At 45.0% G+C, this 14789-nt stretch overlaps 2 long non-coding RNA genes across 2 annotated transcripts; one reads left to right on the forward strand and one right to left on the reverse strand.

Annotated features, from left to right (window-relative positions):
• Nucleotides 1-4953: 4953 nt before the first annotated feature.
• Nucleotides 4954-9336, reverse strand: LOC146179796 (uncharacterized). Its single transcript, XR_014700775.1, has 2 exons — nt 9006-9336; nt 4954-5247 (listed from the first exon to the last, which is right to left on the reverse strand). It is a non-coding gene; the product is annotated as an uncharacterized LOC146179796 (long non-coding RNA).
• A 3024-nt stretch (nt 9337-12360) lies between these two features.
• LOC146179797 (uncharacterized) lies at nt 12361-13002 on the forward strand. The gene is made up of 3 exons (XR_014700945.1): nt 12361-12465; nt 12533-12718; nt 12952-13002. It is a non-coding gene; the product is annotated as an uncharacterized LOC146179797 (long non-coding RNA).
• Nucleotides 13003-14789: the final 1787 nt, after the last annotated feature.

A 14789-nucleotide genomic window follows, 5' to 3' on the forward strand; every position in this document is an offset into this window, starting at 1 on the left:
TGACAAAGCCAAAAAGCAGATCTGTGCTTATAGTCGCATGTACCATTCCTTTCAAATGCAGTACTTATAGTACTAACCTCCTATGTTTTGCAAGACTACCCCCGTTTTTCAGAGCAAACTTTTTTTGTGATAGTCATTCGGAGTGTAACAGTACAGTTGGCCCTGTACATATCCATTATAACAAAGTGAGCACAGTGGAAAGTGGTGCAGTGAGAAGTATTGCATGTGTGCCATCATGCAATTTTGTTCTCCTGAGAACGTCGGCAATGAATGGATGGATGATGGCAGTCATAAGCTTTACCTAACTCAATGCTAGGTAACACTATGTAACAGTGGAAGGAAGTGTGCTCGATTCCACCATCAGAAGCAGCTGTAGACCAATTAATGTGATGGAAAGTTGCAGTTTAAATTTCCCTCCCCCCCCATTTTCTTTTATACTTTACATGGTCTACCTCTGTTGTGTTTTAGTAATTAAGTCAGGCGAGAAGATCCATGCAAGCTATTGGTTGCGTGTAACATATTTGGCTTAGAATTGTAAAACAGAAATATGTCTCGCAGCTGCATTTGCAGTAAAGTAGTTCACGTCTAAAGCCTGCCAGGGGCATGCTTACGATTTTTCGTGCTGCCAGGCTTCAAATGGTCAACAATGCCGATGAACAACTTTTTTCGGCATGGGGGTACTGAAGCTGTCTCATTACAAAGCACCACATTTGTGGGATGAAGCATTCTAAATTCACTTATATGTAAACACACATTCTAAAACCATTTTTATGACTTCCCAAGCATAGCTATGATGATTTCACACTGCAAAGAAAATCTATGTACACCCTAGAACTGATTGTGAACACAGGTAAAAACACTCAAATGGGATTCTAACTGTACCCAGTTCAAATGGTTGGCTATTTACTGTAGGTGCTGGTCCCAGACGCTACTTTTTCCTGTAGCTGCTTGGAATGAATGCCCTAGTAAAACGCTTCCTTAGCTAAGTCACTTGTGTAACGTTTGTAGTTTTCTAACCTTTCTAAAAGCTACAAATAAGTGTTAAAAGTAACAGCTTCTGAATGTATGTGTGTGCCAAAAATTGGAACAGATGCAACCTATGCTAAAATACATGCAACATGTAAGATGTGTTACCCTTTCATAACGGGAAGTTCATACTTGTATATTATTTTTGGTGCTAGACAGGGTTTTACGTCCCGAAGTGACTCGGTCTATGAGAGGTGCCATAGTGGGGGGCTCTGGAAATTTCGACCACCTGGAGTTCTTTAATGTGCACTGACATCGCATAGCACACGAGCACCTTGCTTTTCAATGTCGCGGCCTTCATTAAGGTTGTCCTAAAGGCGTTGGTGGGAAAGTTCCAAAAGCAATGTTTTCTCATTAAATTTTGCCACTATTTATGCACTTTGTAGCAGGCCAAATCCAAAAGATGCAAGATACTGCACCATGCACAGAGCCTTTAGTGTGTATTACCCTGATTAGGCCAGCTTAACTGTGCTTTTCGCTGTGCTACAGCTTCAGGGATTGAGTAATGCAGTAGAGCAATTCCTAGAAAAAGCAAGACCAAGTGATCTCCCTTTAGTTCGTAACAACTACATATTTTTTTGCACACTATGGAGAATTTTGTTCAACAGCACCGGAAGACTGGCAGTACGCGAAGGGGAACATCTTCCATAGCTGGCTTGTGTGGAAGAACCAGCTTCCACACAAAAATATGGCAAACACGACAACCGCCCTGGCTTCAAATGTCAGAGCACAAGCAAAGAAGTATGCAGCAAGATGGTGACGCTATGTTGTGATACCCAATGGTAGACCATGGCATGCTGCCTCACAGCAGCATAGAGCAGTGTGCTTGCAGTAGTAGTAAGAGTTTCACAAGAATTAAATGTGGCCACACCTTCTCTTTGTGGTTCATGCCATCCCCCTCCTCCCCTTTCAAATTTTAGATACACCTCTTAATTTTAATTCCTGGGCCAAGACCTTTTCATGTGCAAGTTTTGCCACCACCAGCTTTTCCATATTCCTACCGTTATGTCCTTTATCCTTTTTGTATTTGAACCATTTCCAGATCAAGCATTTTGAAGCAACATGGGAAGCAGTAATAATAATAATTGGGTTACAGGAAAGGAAGGCACAGCATCTGCCACACTTTTTCTGTGGACACCTGAACCACGCCCTAAGGGAAGGGAGGAAGGTGGGAGCAAAAGTGGAGAGAGAGAAAGAGGTGCCATGGGTGGAGGGCTATGGAGCAATTTCGACCACCTGAAGCAATTTTGAAGCAGCTTTGGAGCAATAAAACTAGAGCTTTGGGGAAATTCAATTAAAGTCTGGAACATGTTTCTGGTCTGAAATGCTTTTAATACTGGCAAATTTACACTTCCTGCCTTGCAAAAATATCAAATTTGACTACTTTTTATTCAATTTTCAATGCTTACTTACAATGTGCACATCTATGACAACAACAAATAGGCGAAACATGTTATTAAATAACTACACAGGTAGTTATTTAATAACATGACTGCCTTTAACAATTTGAAACAGACCAGCCACAAATTTCATAACTGAACATTAACAGTAACTAAAAGCTTTTCACTATTTTGACTTGATATATTAAACGTGAAACTAGTGAAACCTACCACTTTGATGCACTCAAGCAGCACCACTGGAGTTCACTTCAGTGAGCAGCACATTTCTGCCGTCTTGTGCATATCCTTCATCATATGCCTCTGCTGATAAATGTCTGGGCACAGGTCAGCACAGTGCCTTCAGGGAGGATAGATGGCACTAAAGGATAGCTTTTTTCCCCCAGATTTTTTACTTCATAGCCTACTGCCAGCAACTGCCCTCATTATCGCTTGAATTATGCCATGATGCCTTCCTTCATTTCAACACACTTGAAAACACTCAGCGATAGGTACCCATTTGGTGCCACCCCCATGAACCTTCAAGTATGCTTTAGTCCTGCATCGGCATGATGGCCTCAATGGTGAAGTACCTGCTTGTTTTCACAGCAGACCCACAAGAGCTCTTGCTGTTCTTTTCAGCCACACAGAGCATTTTTGCAGTAAATTCACTTAGAAGGCTTGTGGCTCATTTAAAATTGACTTGCAAATATTATGCTCTACACTTTTCTAGTTTATGAAAGTTTTACATGCTTTAGGCTCAACACAATATGCAGTTTTTGGCAGAACTGTGTTCCACTAAATTTTGAAGGCAAACATTTGAGGCAGCCAGTTTGTAGCAGTGAAAGCAGTTTGAAGCGGCTCTTCCACTACCGTATTTTGCACAAGATGGAAAAGCATGCAAAGAATCAACTGTACAACAGCATTAGACCTGTGGTCATAAGTTAGCCAGTTCTGTGCCATGCTGAGACTTTGCCTGCACTACTTGGCTTCAAAAGGAAGAGATGAGCAAACGAGGCCAAGCAGGGAAGTTCCTTTAGGGGCATTCACTCGACATAAGCAATGCCAGTTCCAGAGTTCAGGTATAGATTCAACCTGGCCGCTTCCAAAAACAGTGAAGTGCAGGCGCACCTTGCTTTGGCAAGTGAAATCCCCACTTAGATGTAGAGCCAACTGCTACCTCAAATGTACCAGTGTAGTCAAATTATGTCCACTCTCGTAGCATGGATCTCTGTGATGTTAACCGCCATCAACAAAACCAAACCTTTACCCCAACCCTTCCTGCACCTTTCATCATTGCAGGGTGAAGGCCTCTCTATTCCTTCAGTAAACCCAGTCCTGTGCTAGCTGCATCCACTTGGCCCTACACACCACTCAAAGCAGAATCATCAGATTCAATCAAACCGCTCATATAACCTACACTTTCCTTCCTTTCATTTCCAATTTTCTACTCTCTTCACGCAAGCTCCTAATTTCCACCAGACTGTAAGCAACTGACCTCAACCAAGTTTCTGGCCGATAAGGCGAGTACAAGCAAGCTGAAGCTTATTTCCTCTTGAGCGACATTCGTAAGCTGCTAGTCCACGATCTGTTTGTGCACCTTTTCAACTTCTCCCTCTTGAACCCCAGCCGCTTTTCGAGGGAGGCGGTACACGTTATGAACCAACCCTAGGTGGTTGAAATCCTCACTACGGCCTCTTTATAACCAGTCGTTTTTGGTATGCTAAACACCACAAATCACTCATCATCAGCCTGACTCTACCCACTGCAGGGCGAAGGCCCCTCCCATATTTCTCCACTTAACCCGGTTCTGTGCTAGCTGCATCCACTTGACCCCTGCGAACTTCTTAATCTCATCCGCCCACCTAACTTTCTGCCGCCCCCTGCTACGCTTTCCTTTTTCACTCATTTCCTCCTATATACTGGTACACACACTAACATCACAAGCCAATGCACGTTCATCTTTCAACCTCACACACCCATAACCTGCTGGTTGCCAAACGCGCACAACCACAATCACGTTTATTTCCCTTTCACATGCTAAGGATGCGCGATTGTTACCTCTCCCAAGTGGACACAATTTCCTACCATTTGCAGTGCTTCATCTACTGCTTGCTGTTCCTTGCAGTAGCTGTTATACCTTTCTGCATAAGATTTTTAGGCTTTTTCTGCTACACCACACATTCTTTGCAAATCAACCCCCAAGTTACTTAAGGCAACGTGAGCGAATTAGATTGAGGTATTTCCCATAAACCCTTATCCCTAACTCCTCTTTCAAGTCTCTGAACACACTATGCAAGCTGCGAATAATACTGAGCAGATCATGTCGCCTTGCCTAACACCGTTCTTTATGGGGAATTACTTTACACACAACTTCAGCGCTGTATAAACGTCCAGCCCAAACAAGCGTAGACAACGGAAGGCTGGCGCATGATCTATTGCCTGTGTTCGGCATCCCCCTGCAAGGCACACAGACAAGGAGCTATGGAGGCACCTTCCCTCCCCGAGGGTGCCTCACTTGACTGCTCATCAAACACATGACACAAGCAAGGATGAGGATGGGCGTCTTTAATGGATGCTCCAGGGGATGATCCAGTAGCGGAGGCTTCCCTTGCGCAGATCGAGAGCTTGGGTCTGTCATGTACGCTCCAAGGGATCCATCCGATGTGGCCAAGCCATGCGGACCGAGTCTTGGTAGCAGCAGCCAGGAACCTCCTTCCAGACTTTGGGTGCTGCTGCCCGGCAGGGTCCATTCTTACTTGGACCTCTCACGCATCTTCCTGCGCTTGCGCTTCAACCTGCGCATCCGCTTCTTGCGCCACTTGGCTCTCATGCTGGCAGGTACCTGCAAAAAGGGTCCACAGTGCTTATCACAGGTCTACACACCACAAAAATATGACATGCAGCAGAGCCATCAAATTCACAACCCAAGTTTCCCCTTCCAGCACTGGTGAGGAATACATGCCAATGAAAAGTAGCTGTATTTCCCCAAAGACACTGCATTAAGCACAGCTGACTAAGTCAGTCAGTACCTCTAAATAGCCATGCAATGCACTAACAGGACCGTTGGGATTTTGCTGTCTTACGTCATATAGTGAGTGACTGGCTGTTATGAACAAGTTTGTAAAGCAGAAAAGCACAAAGCAAACAAAGGTCTAACTTGCAGTATACTTTCAGGAGTGCTCATTGTGGTCTATACCTTTAGCTACCTTTGCACTTCCAGCTGTCTCTAGATGGCACCAGAGTCCACTAATAAAACTTCTGTCGATGCCAATGAAAAGTAGCTGTATTTCCCCAAAGACACTGCATTAAGCACAGCTGACAGTCAGTCAGTACCTCTAAATAGCCATGCAATGCACTAACAGGACCGTTGGGATTTTGCTGTCTTACGTCATATAGTGAGATAACAAAGTTTGTAAAGCAGAAAAGCACAAAGCAAACAACGGTCTAACTTGCAGTATACTTTCAGGAGTGCTCATTGTGGTCTATACCTTTAGCTACCTTTGCACTTCCAGCTGTCTCTAGATGGCACCAGAGTCTACTAATAAAACTTCTGTCGACAAACACGTTTGTGTTTTGCAACTCCAGAGTGTGGAAACTGAAACATGCTGCTCATGATTAAAGATGTCCATTTACCGTCTGGCAGCTGAGATTTATATTCGGTTCTAGTTACCACTCTTGCCGGTGCACTTGCCTTAATTTCCAACACAGGGCCACATCAAACAGGCTCATTGAAATATTCCCTAATCTAATAAAACCAAGCCCTGAAACTGACCACTTTAGAACGGAAACTTTCGACTGCACCAGTACTTTGTCCTTTCAGCAGCTGAGCAAATTCTTGCCAATTATAATGAAGTAGAGAAGTAATATCAAAGGAAAAAAAAAAAAAAAAAAAAAACATTCTTTGCAATGTTGCTTTTATGCTGCCGTTAAACAGAACTGCAATAATGTCAAAACAGGTGCAAAGTACAATAGCACGCTTAAAACATGGTGCACGACCACTTAAGCAATTCATAATGAAAAGCAGCTGGACATTAAGTATTGAAACATCATATCTGAAAGACCAGTTGAAAAAACGCATGGCACACGAAGCAGTCAGGCTTGGAAGATTCCCCACACCCGTACCAACTATGGCCGCCAAATGTTGATGTGCATGCTACAAGCTCTTGATCCCTCTTAACACGTCCAGCCAATCTATACAGCAGCATACGTCCTCAAAATGCAGTTCACACGTGCAATTCTGTACCATCCAATATTAGTCATATCATCTAAATGTACTTTTGTAATATATAAAGCCATCGGTATGTTTATAATGGCTTTTCCTTGTTTTGCTGCATTTTTGTACGCTGCTGTATTGCTCTGCAAGCAGGGTGCTAGCCTTTGTCAATCCATCGCAGCCTTTTTAATAGCACCCTGCAGCATCACGAGTACTGTGTTATCAGTGTTGATGCTAAATAAAATTATTTGTATTTGTAACTAAGTAGACTGAACATTACTATTTCGCTCAAAGATCACTCTTAGTATCAGCAATGGTGACTGAACATGCAGGCATACCACATCACCGTGTTGTCTACCTAGTTTCATATACCAGCTGTCACGTGCAAAAATTCCGAGAGCCCTGTTGAACCTACACTGCAAAAATGCAAAGCCCAAGCATTGGTGCCACACAGGATGCATAAATATGCTCTTACAATCAACCAAACGCAGCCATGGTTATCCCCAATTGCAGCGTTATTTCATTGCTACTATCATTCTCATAGTAGACAAGGTGAATTATGTGAGCTTCACAATCCCAGGCATGGCGCAGTTGGTTAAAGGGCTCGGCCGAGGATCTGAGGGATGGAGGTTCAATTCCTGGTGCAAACAACATTGATTTTTCTGATGATACCACCCTCATAATATGATTGATAGCTATAGTGTGACCGGACGAATGCTGACAATATGAGCCATTAAAGGTCTGTGCCTTAAAATGTAAACAAGGTTTCAAAAAGGATGTCTTCAAGCTCTGTGAAATTAACTGAGGATCTTAAGGTTGCCCGGCCTAATACCAGTTTTTTTCTTTTGTGCTCTATACAAACTTAACCAAATGACTAATTAGCTAGTTGTAAGAATTGGCCATGCAGCAACTTTCTCTGAAGACCAGCAAATAAAGCTATGTAAATTAAGCCCTCATGCACACTGCACACAGCTGTTTTTGAAAGTGATATTGCCCTCGAGGTACAGACACTTAAATTGCTGCCAATACTTTCTAACTTTAGTTAACAAAATTGCAACTTGGTCAGGCAACTGTCAACACCCCTCAGCTTAAATCGTTGGAATAGCATGGCCTCAAGCTTGATTACGTTTCAGCTGGGACAAATGGTATACGGGAATGCAATGTTGCAAGGTATATAGGTCATAACATGGATGAGTGGGACAAAACAGATGAAAGAATCAGGTGATAAGCAAATTGAGACTGCAGTAAGCTACCAAAGTAGAGATGTTAAGAACGGCAATGCACCTTGTAAGGTGGAGTAAGTTGATGGCGAGGTGAAAATATGAAAACGACCGCCAAAGAAAAGGGGGTGTTTAAAGACGGTGGGAGGAAGAAATTTAGGCTAAGCGAGGCAAGCTGGCATCTAATGATTCACCCATTCATCGTGGAAATCGGGTGTGCACGTGCAGCGATGTTAGGGCTATGACGCATGAGCAAAATCGATAAAAAAAATTAGTTGTGTATTAGACATGAGATTTAAGACACTCGCTGGGATGCGGGGGCTTAAGTAGCCGCATTTAAAGGTATGCCCACGAACACGAGCGACGCACTGCACGAATACTACGAGTGTTGTGAAATGAACTGAACGAGTCCGCGAGGCGCGGAATATTAGGTGAGGGTAAACGCTCTGAGAGCATGCGATAGGGCCAGGTGTGGAAATTTCCCGGTCGCCAAGCGTGCCCGCCTCATGGCTATTCGGTGGTTACCGCCAAACCCACAAGCAAAGGCACTTTTTCGGGCAGTTGTCCTGCCCGAGACACTTCTCACTGCGCATGCTATGCACCCACGTTGACATTAATTGCGCATTTCGAATGCACACAATAATGCACCAGTCCGCTTGGCACCGAGCCGCGTAGACTTCAACTTAAGTGTCGACCGTTTCTTAAACTCGCATTTGACGGATGCACCGCAGGCCTTTTCATAGTGAAAGGCAACTCCTACAGACATATACTGTCTTAATCACCGCGTATCCAAATTGCGAGCAGCCACCATACCAAATCGCGTGGTAACAAGGTTGTCAGTGCACTGCGTTCAACCTTAAACACTGCTAGCAACCAATGCCTCTCAGTACACTATTTAAAGGCAAAATGTAAAAGGAAAGCTGTTCTCATAAAACAGACTTAAGCGCTTAGCAGTCGGATATAACGTTATGCAAATACAAATTCTCTACAAGGCTGGTGTAGTGGCTACGCTGCATGCCAAACAGATTTCAATACCACTAAACAAAGTATGATCATTTCCTTAAAAGACATAGATGGCTTAGTTATAAATTACGGTCGCTGCTTCTTTTTGAAAATTAAACCCGGGTAACTGAACGCAATACCTGTGATCGAGATGGATATACTCACCGCTCGAAACGATGCGGCCTCACTCCTCACGAAAGCCCGGCAAAAGAGACCGGGGGTTGCTGGGAAGTCTGCAAAGAGTGAACCAGCGCTAGACGTAACCAATTTACCTCTGCATGTTATGACGCTAGTATCGTAATAATAAAAGCTTGCTGTCTTATGACGTTTATTAAAAAGTTCAAGATAATCTGCAGTTGCCTAAAAGTTTATAATATCACATTTAAAAATAAAACGGCTTATTTTTGTTTGTGCTGACACCAGAGCTCGTCTATTATATCTGTCTAGTATAAACGCCTAACATAAACTTCCAGGTTGTTTATAGGTTATAGCGTTATCTAGGAGCTGTCAAAAAAGTTATTTAGCAATGTCTAAGCAGTTTATATATATTTTCAGTTCCGTACCTCCCCGGCGCGCTCTTTAGGCGTAGCAGGCAGCCGGCCAACCGCCGGCCGTTCCCGCCACTGCGATGCTGCAGTCGACAGCGTCGTCTGCTACAGAATCGCCGCGTTCCATTGTGCTTCCGAATTGCGCAGAAGCATAGCTCACGCTTGGACGCGTCATTATCAGCGCTTTTTTTAGTTTATGGACTTGTGTCCCGTGATAGTAAGGACGATTGCTGCTTAGAAAAAATGGACGTCTGCGATAATTATTCACTTTGGGCAGAACAGTCACTTTCGTGCATGTGATTTTAATGTCCGCGCTCATATACATGCGCGAGCAATGACGGGCACTGCCGCATGCTGCGATTCAATCTTACCAGTCGCATTACATTTTCAGCAATAGCTTATACAGCTCCATTGGTAGGAAAGCTGTCGGCGTAATAGAGTCGCAGTGACCAAGTCAGCGCGGCTATGGTTCACTCTTACACGTTGATAAAAGGCATCATCATCTATTGAAACACTGCGGTCTGCTCGTGTGCGTATGTAGAGAGGCTTTTCTCATTTGCGCCGCTTTCAGTACGCCCGCATCGCGCTCTTTCCGGACTAAATAGCGTTCATCCATCTTATTTTTCTTGTTTTTCTTTTAGCTTAAAACGTTTATCACTCTAGTGGCATTATAACTGCTCAGTTCTCCAAACGCACGCAGCTTGCACCTTTGTATTTGTATGTATAGCCAAATGCTCACAGGTCGGTTCGCATGAAGAGCATTAGTTTTAAGAAATATTTCGCTAGGCTGCTTGTGGAAGCAATCGATTAGCTTTAACCATGACCAATTCAATTCAGTGTGAATTTCTGACAAGGACAGCTGCCCAAACAAAAACTCCGTGCTGGCGTATTCGTTAAGCTCTTTCAGAAATGCTCTAAAGATTCCAGAAAGCACGGTACAATTTTCTAATGTCGCTAATCGTATTACCACCTTCATTATGCTAGGATTTCAGTGATGTATCGAAGTATCGACAAAACAGTACCGAGTATCTGTATCGAAACTCGATTTAGATCCTGTATCTTGTATCGCCATGGGAAATACAATTTTTCAGGGTATCGAGTATCGTATCGAGGATACTTTTTCGAAGTATCTTGCCCAGCCCCGTTGAAAACACTCCCGGACATCTCTGTAAACTTCAGACATCCTTATTAAAAAGAATCGTTTGCATATGGTTTTTATTGAATGGCAATGTTGCGTATAGCCTGCTCTCGCGGCTGAAAAATTTATGCCTTGCTACGCAAGAATTTTATTTGCGATATCGGCCAGTTATGGCAGCACCTGCCGTTACGTTTTTTTTTTTTTCGTTCCAATATCAGAAAAAAAAAAGCATTTGATAAAAGAGGCTTCGTCACAGGTTGCTTCGATAAATGTGCACGCGACACTTTCACAGGATGCGCATAAGCGTCCTATCGCATATTTTGCGGCTTCCTTGATATTTCAGTGCATATTGCCTTAGCGTTTACGCCTGCGTGTTCATGAAAAAATTTGAACCGTGCCATCTCAATGTGCGGAACTAAAAACATATTCGAACCGCTACTATATAGTGATGTGTCAAAAATGGTAGAACAACCAGATTATGGGGGAAAATATGTTTTCCTTTGTAACCCCCATAATCTTACAGCTTCCGTTCCATCACTTTGTTGATGCCGATGGCCTTAGATAGAGACCGATATGAAGCCCATCTTCACGTGACAGTTGACCTTGCAGGTTTTGTGAGGTGTATATACGCCTGGTATGTTAGTCAATATTTTTGCTGCTTGTGACGGAGTCTAGCTTCGCACTCGTGCAGTTGAAGCCTACTGTGTATTCACAATGCACAAAACGGCGACGCAGCGGCGACCGATTTCCTGGGCACACTACGTGAGTACAACTGTTTTTTTTTTTGTTAGGTTTTTTTTTTTAACACATGACATTGCTTTTTCTGTGAACATATACGGAACGGCCCCATGCTCCTAATTGGACCGCACAGCGCGCTTGATAGCGGCGTGAGAGCCGTGGCTAATTACTGTTAAAATTTTCCTAAACAAGCTTAATCTCGCAATTATACATGGAGAAAAATAGTTACAGAAAATGTGCTGTGTTTCGTTAGGCCTGCTGCGTCTGCATTCCTGCACTCAACTACTACTTCTTGTGCGCATTTTCTCCGTAACCCGTCCTGTCAAACATACTTTTCTTGGCCGCCGCAAGACAGGAGCGCTACTGGAAAAATGTCCGTTAGTAGTCGAAATTAATTCTCTGGACAGTTCGAAACGGGATCCGCTGCAGCTTCCACCATGCTATCGAGAGGTGCAAAACTATGCCGGGCCCAGGAAGCTCTGGTGCTTCGGACTGCAGCCTTGTTTCGTGAATTTGACATATGGCAGACCAAGTTGGTTATTCGAGAGGAAGAGCGAGTTTTGAGCGGGAAACGTTTCACTTGCCTTGTACTCTTTTCCTCTGCGTTTTCGCCCTTCCTTTTGTTGTAGTTGAATGGGAAGGAAAAATGTCTAGAAGGGAGCAGTTTGAACTTGTCTTGGAACGGTGGAATTTGAAAAAAAAAAAAAAAGTGTGTTCAGTGCTTCCCTGCCCCATTAAACATCTCCGCGATCTCCCTTCCTCAAATTTTTTGGGCAGTGCCAACTAGTACAAATACCAGTGAGCGGCAGAGGAACTTCACTCTGCACCATGGCGCTCGCGGTAATAAGTAAACTAAGCTGCAAATTCTGTCTTTTTTTTTAATTTTCTGATGATGTTTCAAAACAAAACAATCCCGCTTCGCTACACCATTACCGATTGGTGATAGCATGCTGATGCGTCTAGCGGAGCGGGTTTCTGGCCTGAGGCGCAGAAACATCGGTAAGAATGCTTTCTGTCTACTTCTTCCATGTGCAGAAGTGGAAATTATGGTTATTATCTACGTACCGAACCTGCATTGTCTTCACCGCACAGAAAGCGCTACTCTTGTTCCGGGCGCAGAGGAGATCCTCAATCGGCTGCGCAGGGTGGCCACAGTGAAGCCCCCGGTCGTTGTCCTGGTCGGGACTAACGACCTTACCAGGTATACGCTTTTGTGGATGACTAACATTTGCACATGGGTTTTTATATCTGTGTTTATTTACTTGCAGGCGCGGACCATGAGCGATGCTGAAAGACTTGTCGCCACCGTGGCAGCGATCGTGGATTGGCTGCGCGAGCGCAGTGCGGCAGTTGTATTATACTTACACTGCCGCCGGTCGCCCGCACAGCCAGAAACAGCGTTCATTAGCGCATATTTAATAAAGTGAACGCGTGGATCGCGGCACGAAATGAAGGTAAGCTCGTGACATTGTTTAATTCAGCAAAAGTTAATGGTGGTGGGCTTCTTTCCTGCGTAGATAACATGACTGCACAAATCCATAGACTCCTGGTCCGCGGCAAGAGGCGTGTGAAATATTGCTTCTATGAGAGGCCCGTAACGGAATATAGAACGTGTTGTTGGGCGATTGGTTCGACATGTTTCGAGAAACCGGCAGCACATGTAACAGCGTCGTGTCGGTTTTTCCAGGAGGATCGGCGCAGACCGGCGCGCAGACGCAGTCCATTGGAGTGCGCGAGGAATTGATCCAGTGGTGCAAGTGCTATGTACGATAATAAAGAAAAAAATTATTTGAAAACAGTTACGCCTCACGCAGTAATCCCTAAGCTAGCAGAGCTGTCACCCTAGGGGAATGATTGCCTTGGTATACACTCTAGATGATGCATTCCCTTCCTTTCCTCACCGAACTATCGACCTCCGAATATGGCGTCTGGAGGTCGTGGGCTAGGTTCCCACCACCACAGCTTTGCTTATAAGTTCTACTTTATTATCGATTATCTTTATCCCTAAAATGATTAGAGTATTAACTGAATTCAATAACAAAAAGGAATGTGTATAAGTATCCCCGAGGCTCTCTTTCGGCTCGCCGAGTGTCAGGCTGTTGGCTTCTTTGATTCGTATATATATACGGTGTGTTTATTCAGGTGGATATAGCCGCTCAGCAGGAACTCGCAGCGGAGCGTCCGGCGTGGCGAAACAGCAAGGCAGCGACCAACTTCTTCGTCCTCGAGCGCGCCAGCACGCGATGCATGGCAGTGGCTATGAAGACGAAGTTTACCACACTACATTTTTCCCCCGGGTAAAGAAGGAGCCATCCTGGCGACTTATGGAACCGACAGAACAGACGGATCGTAGTATGGCTTGATTCGGTTCACATGAACTGTTTCGCGTCCACGGCGACGCAAGTCCGAAGAGGGCGTAACAGGCTCAACTACGTAGTTTACAGGAGATGTTTGTTGGAGGACTCGGTATGGACCATGGTATCGAGCAAGAAGCTTCTTTGAATGGCCGGTGGTTGTGGCAGGGACCCAGAGCCATACCAGGCAGTTAGGTGCATATGTAGAAGGCTCGCCGGTGTCGCGATGGTGTTTTTGTTGCCACTGGTTTTCCGTTGTAAGCGAACGGGTGAGCTGACGGCATTCTTCTGCGTACTGGGCGGCGTCCGAGAGTGGCGTCGATTCAGATTCAGTGGCGTCGATTCAGGGCGGTAGGGAAAGAGAGCGTCCATTGTACAGGTTGGCTCACGCCCGTAAAGATGGTTGGTTTGTGGGGTTTAACGTCCCAAAGCGACTCAGGCTATGAGAGACGCCGTAGTGGAGTACTCCGGTAATTTCGACCACCTGAGGTTAAGAAAGAAGGGAGATAACCTAGTGGTGGTCTGTATCGCAGTATTGTACGCGTAGGTTACGAAGGGAAGAACTTGGTCCCAGTTGGAATGAGCGTCGTTGACATACATGGCCAGCATGTCACTCAGAGTACGGTTGAAGCGCTCGGTCAGGCCATTCGTCTGAGGGTGGTAAGAAGTTGCGGTGCGGTGAATGACGCGGCATTCTTTCAGTAGGGCCTCAATAGCTTCGGACAAGAAAACGCGTCCGCGGTCACTGAGCAGTTCCTTCGGAGTCCCGTGGCGAAGAATCAAGTTGTTGAGAAGGAACAAAGCAACGTCTCTTGCGGAGGCAGAGGGTAACGGTGATGTTTCAGTGTAGCGAGTAAGATGGTCTACTGCCACGATAATCCACCGGTTTCCAGCGGAAGTAGTAGGAAGAGGGCCTTAGAGATCTGTGCCAACGCGGTCAAACGGACGAGCAGGGCAGGGTAACGGCTGCAACGAAACAGGGGACTTCTGTGGAGTTTTTCGGCGTTGACAAGATTCGCAAGCGCGCAAAAAATGTCGTACGAAGCGGTACATTCCACGCCAATAAAATCGCAGACGTAGGCGCGTGTAGGTTTTCAATACGCCACCGTGGGCACACTGTGGGTCCCCATGGTACGCAGCACAAATGTTGGCGCGGAGATGACGCGGGATG

Source organism: Amblyomma maculatum, chromosome 9, assembly GCF_055883805.1.
Source record: "Amblyomma maculatum isolate TAMU_Amacu chromosome 9, ASM5588380v1, whole genome shotgun sequence".
NCBI classification, from domain to species: Eukaryota; Metazoa; Arthropoda; class Arachnida; order Ixodida; family Ixodidae; genus Amblyomma; species Amblyomma maculatum.